Below are 6000 nucleotides of genomic sequence, written 5' to 3'. Positions count from 1 at the left end.
ATGAATTTTGTTCTGTCTAAAGCCATGTCTATTTCCTTGACTTCCCAGTTACACAAGCCAAGTCAACACATTCTCTTTTTGCTTAAGCTAAATTACACTGGGTCTCTGTCACTTGCAACACAGGAATTCTGACTAGTATTATAGCTAGAATTTGGTATGGGCTAGATTGGGAGGACTGGGAGCTCCGGAACAAACAAGTCTGCTAGGAAAATAGTTCTCAGAGGTGAAAATCAGATGAGAAACAAGGAAAATACATATCATAAAGTTATTTCAAATTTCTACCTCTAGTTTATACATACATATTATTGAAATTTTAAATAAGATTGCAATGTTATAATAATATTTTAACCATCTTACCCTATGCAGTATGGAGGATGCTCTTTTGCCAGCTGTACCCTGTGTATAATTTCTTTTGGCCTGTGTGACAAGGTCACATACAGTGGCTTGTAGCTTTGGCTTTTGCTTAGAAGGCAAAACTTTATTTTAGCAATTTTCCCTTTATGTTGTAATTACTTATTTGTTTTATTTCTCCCAAATTCCCTATAGATAGTGAATAAATCTTATTTATTTCCTTAATGTCAGCACCTGGGACATAGTTAGTGCTCAGTATTTGTAGAACACAATTTTACTTCTGCTGTCTTTGAAACTATGTGTAAGGCTGATCAGTGTGAAATTGTACAGGCTTGATTCCCTCCCACTCCCTACCAAATGTGCAGAATTATATTACTTGGTATGCAACAAAATGTTTGATTATGATGAATGCTATTATAGTTAAGGCATGTTTCTAACATTTGCTGCAATAAACAAGGAATGACTACTTTAAATTGTTCCACCATTTAGAGTAGTTAGTGGTTAAAATCATGGGCTTTTGGAATTGGAATTCCTGCTCTGCTAACACAACTAGGCCCTGCACTGATGGGTGCAGTGACTGCTCCTCCTTCACCTGATAGGGCCCCAGGATGGACAAGGGAAAGGTAGTTTAAAAACAAACTCAGGGGACCAATTCTTTACTTTCCCAGAAAAGGTCAAAATGCTGCTTCTTATTTTCCTCATTTGTATAATAGGAATAATAATACATCATTTTGTTGTTGTGAGTGTTAAATAAGTACTATATTCTAAACTCTTTGAGAGAAGAGTGTCTAGCATATAGTAATGCCGCATGTTTGCTGTGATTATTCTCATTATTGTTATTCTCCAAATCTGTTTTATCAGAGCCAAATGGGAATGATATTACGTATGTACATGAATTTCAAATAAGGTGATGCATATAAAATACTCAATGGTAAATGCATAATAAGAAATACGTATTGATAGCTATTAGTAGGTGAGTTTGATTACTTGAAAGTTACCATGTGTACCAAACATAATTCCTAATTTTCAAAAACAATAATATAACTCACTTAACATTAAAGTATTAATATAGTCCCACACTTGTAAGTAGTATAAGGTTGGGATTGACAGTACAGGCATGGGAAACAGTTTGCTGAGGTTCAGATGTTGGTGTTACTACATATTATTTGTGTGATCTTGGGCAAGTTATTTAACTTCACTTAGTCATCTTTAATAAAAGGAGAATAATGATAGCACCTACTCCATAATGTGGTTCTGAGGATTAATTGAGGCAATACCTCTAAATTAATAAACACAATGCCAGGAAAATTGTAAGCTGCAAGTAAATGTTGGTTCTTATTGTCTCTCTGAGCCTCAGTCCTACTCAGTGTGAAAATGACGATAACAATGTTTACCTGACCAGGCTGTTATATGGATAATATGTGATAGTGCTAGTGAAAAGGTAAATAGTAGGTATTTGATAAATGCCAGTTTTCTTTCCCACTTTTATGATTCATGAAACAACTTGGAGTTTTACAATGCGTTCAGGTTATCAGTATAAATATCATTTAGATTTCTATGTGTGTGGTTATAGGACAGAAAGGATTAGGTAGAATTTGATCAGTGATACTTATTTAATGCTGTTTATTGAATCAATATCATTCTGTTTGCTTATTGGTCTTTTCTTATAAAGGTAGATTGTATCAGAAATACCTTATTTTGTATATTCTTTTGATTTATGTCACAGATAAATGGCCATTTATTCTATTCAGAGAAGGAGAGAAAAGTAGACTGGTATCCCAGGTTTCTTGCAGCGAGCATTGGTGCACAATCTGCTGGAACTGGGGGAGAATGTTATTAATCAAAAGGTGCACAAAGAGGCAGAGGACTTCATTATGCTGTTTTGCTACCACAACTTGCACCTGGAGCTTTTTAATGACTGTGCCCTTTGGAGACAGGTGGCACTCTGCAAAGTGTAAACCTCTCTAAACCTCTTCTTGTCTCAAACTGACATGTCTTCCTGGTACTGTGAATAATCAATCTAAGTTTTAAATGATGTAAAAGGCTTTGGTAGGACTATAATTAGTTGAATTTTTTTTCCTGGTCTTTAAGAAGTACACATAGCTAGAACAAGGGGAAAAAAAGAATGTCAAGAAACAGCTGGGGGATACATTCACATAATCATTGAAAAAGGCAAGCCTATAAAAGATGATATTGTGTACTGGGTGAACAAGCACAGTAGATGGCAGTTTAGTAACATAAAATATTATTTTATGTTTAGGAGTCATCTTTGTTAAAGACTATCTAGAAAAATATCCTTAAGGGTTATATATTAGTATTTATTGTCATCTTTTTTGGGGGGGAAAGTTCTGTTTGTGATCTCTGCTTATAGAAACAGATTAGTATAAACTTGTCAAATAGCGTAGACTGTAAAGGGGACATTGGAGTACACCAGGGATATTTCACCATATTTTATTTGCATCCAGTTCATTTTGATGCACACATTTTTTGATATTTGAAACTGAAGCACACCAGAATGACTCTCAAATAAAATAATACCACAACCAACCTTTGATTCCCCTGAAAAACTGGCTATAATTTTAGCAGTGACTTAGCATGACTTCATGCATGTTGAATTGTTAAAATATTTAACAAGTTAAGAGCAGTGTGGAAAGGGAGTAGAGACAGAGAGGATATCAGGAAGAAAAGACAAAATTCCCAAGACTATTTGAGTATTAAAAGGAGAAAAAAAATAAGAGCTCACCTTTCCCTGAGATACAAGCTCAAGATTGTGTCTTGTTAAGGCGCTGTGTTGTGCTTAGTTGCTCAGTCGTGTCTGACTCTTTGCGACCCCATGGCCTGTAGCCTGCCAGGCTCCTCTGTCTATGGGGATTCTCCAGGCAAGAATACTGGAGTGGGCTGCCATGCCCTCCTCCAGTTACACAGAATTCACCAAAAAGTTCAGGCATTAGGAAAATTCTGATCCCAGAACAGAAAGCTGACAGTTCTTCCTAAGATGGAATCAGACCATTACACACGCTGTATTGGTTTAATTGAGCATACCTTATTTCCTTCAGCAAAGAGTCTTCTGCCATGGTACCCTATTTTCTTGGGCACCAGTGCTTGACAGATTTCTCACACAAGTAAGCAGTCGAGAGTGATACAATTTTGACATGAAATGTGCTTATACTTTGAAAGCCATTAAACAAGACTTGTTTGCTTATAATTTTCTAATAAAATAAAGGACCTTCTGTGGAAAGCAGTTTTAAAAACACATCATAACATTTTAAGTGTGTAGGTCTTGCAACGTTTATTCCAATTTTCTAGTGACAGACACAGAGTAATAAGATTTCCCTAACAGCTGCTTGGTGCTGGGTACTTGCATGTCACTCAAACTGACAAGATTTTAGGGAAAAAAACACTTTCTTCAGTGTGTTCTCATTTTGAAAGATCAGCCATTGCACATAATTCAATTTTGCTTAATTGCAAAGTATAAACTTCACAAAATATAAATTGTTAAAGGTAATATGATAGAATTAGAAATACACTCTAAACAACTCATTAGATCTCATTCTACAAACTTGTGTGTCCCAGAAAAATTCTAATCCTAAATGCCTGAGAAAAGCTTAGTTCAGTTCACAGTAATATCATAGAATTTTGGATTTGGGAAAAATACATAGCATGTATTTCAAATTAGTACCTACGTTTGAGGATTTTCTCTTTTTGTATATCAGAACTATTTGGATTTAATTCATATTTAAATAATGTATAGCCAGCACCATTCAGGCTACATAGTTTTTTTGTTCACTCATTCATTCTCAACAATTTATCAAGCATTTCACATGTACTGGTATATTCCAGGAATTATGTTAGACATTGGTAATGTAAGAATAAATATTTGACTATTCCTGTCTCTGAGGAGGAACTCAGAGTATAGCTAGTCAGACAAATAAATTAATAGCTATATTGTAGTGCAGTCAACGGAGAAGGCAATGGCACCCCACTCCAGTACTCTTGCCTGGAAAATCCCATGGGCGGAGGAGCCTGGTAGGTTGCAGTCCATGGGGTCGCTAAGAGTCGGACGCAACTGAGCGACTTCACTTTTACTTTTACTTTTACTTTTCACTTTCACGCATTGGAGAAGGAAATGGCAACCCACTCCAGTGTTCTTGCCTGGAGAATCCCAGGAATGGGGGGAGTCTGGTGGGCTGCCGTAGATGGGATCACACAGAGTCGGACACAACTGAAGCGACTTAGCAGCAGCAGCAGCAGCAGTGCAGTCAAGGCTGTGACAGGTTTGTATGCAGTCTAATGGGAAAACAGATGAGGGAGTTATCTCTGTCCTTGGGGGTTCTGAGAGGACAACACAGAGGAAATCATATTTGAGTTGGAGCAAGAATCCTCAGAGGAGAGGTGGGGACTGAGGATGTGGGAAGGAAATAAAGTATGTTGGGAAGACAGAAGAATATGTTTGGAGAATGATAGTGTAGAATCTAGGAATGGTGAAAAATGATGTACAGTTAGACTAAAGGTAATTCAGGGAAAGAAGGCAAACGTCAGATTCTAAAGTGTTTGTAATTAGTTTTTTTTTTCCTTAGTTTGTCATTACTTTTGTAGGAAGTGGACAATTAAATTTTGAAGTGAAGGCAATAATGTGATCTGCTTTGTATTCTTGAAATGCTGTCTCTGACACTGGTCTGAAAGACAGTTTAGATTGGTCATGAGCATTTGGAGTATGCTTTAGTATGCTTGGGCAGTGGAAGTGACAATGGACAAATGCATATATTAAGATACATTTTAGAAATGGAATTAATAGGGCTTTGTGGTCAGTTGCTTGTGAGAGTCAGGTACTAGGGGAAAGGAAAAAGTTAAGGATGACTTCAGGAGGTCTAGTTTGCATAATTAGTTTTGAGGGTTTGGATAGGTATTTATTTAATCCTCTTCACAAGCTTTTGAGGATTATAACAGATGACAGAAACTGAAGCTTTGAAAAGATAAGTAATTTGCCAAAGTTATGTGGGTAGTAAATTTATGAAGGACAGATTCAAGTTAATCCCAGAACCCAAGCTCTTAAACATTGTGCTATTTCTTTCTATACTGGCCAAATGGGCAGTGAAACCCTTTACTGGACTGGGAAATACAGGAGGAAAATCATGGCTTGAATATAGAAGGTAATCAGTTTTACCATTTAACATCTTGACTTTGATACATCAAAAAGTCCAGAAAGTGGAGATATTCAAGAGAGAATTTGAAATACCCATGCTGAAGCTCATGAAAGATTTGGGGTGAAAAAGCTCAGATTTAGTGATGGTTGAAGTCATAAGAGTGACTCAGATGGCCAAGAGAATAGGTGTAGGGGAGAGAATTGCGCAGAAAACTTTCGGTGGCTATGGAGCAAAAGGATTCAGGGGGAGGAGACTGAGAAGACACACTCAAATAGATTATTGGAAAACCAGAATAATATGTATAAGTCTATGAAGTAGAGATTTACTTTTTCTCCCTTGAGTATACATTGGGCAGAAGATTGGCCCCTCATCATATTAATTGTCCATCAGCTTTAAGAATATTGTTATAGTTGTGAAAAACTGTCACTCACAGACTTTGTTTTTTCTGAGATTGACAATCTCTCCCCATTCAGGATCACCATCTTTTGCACCACACAAATTCCAT

The sequence above is a fragment of the Bubalus kerabau genome, chromosome 6 (genome assembly GCF_029407905.1).
Source record: "Bubalus kerabau isolate K-KA32 ecotype Philippines breed swamp buffalo chromosome 6, PCC_UOA_SB_1v2, whole genome shotgun sequence".
In the NCBI taxonomy this organism is placed as follows: Eukaryota; Metazoa; Chordata; class Mammalia; order Artiodactyla; family Bovidae; genus Bubalus; species Bubalus kerabau.
The sequence above is the reverse complement of the archived record's forward strand: the minus strand, read 5'-3'. Positions refer to the sequence as shown.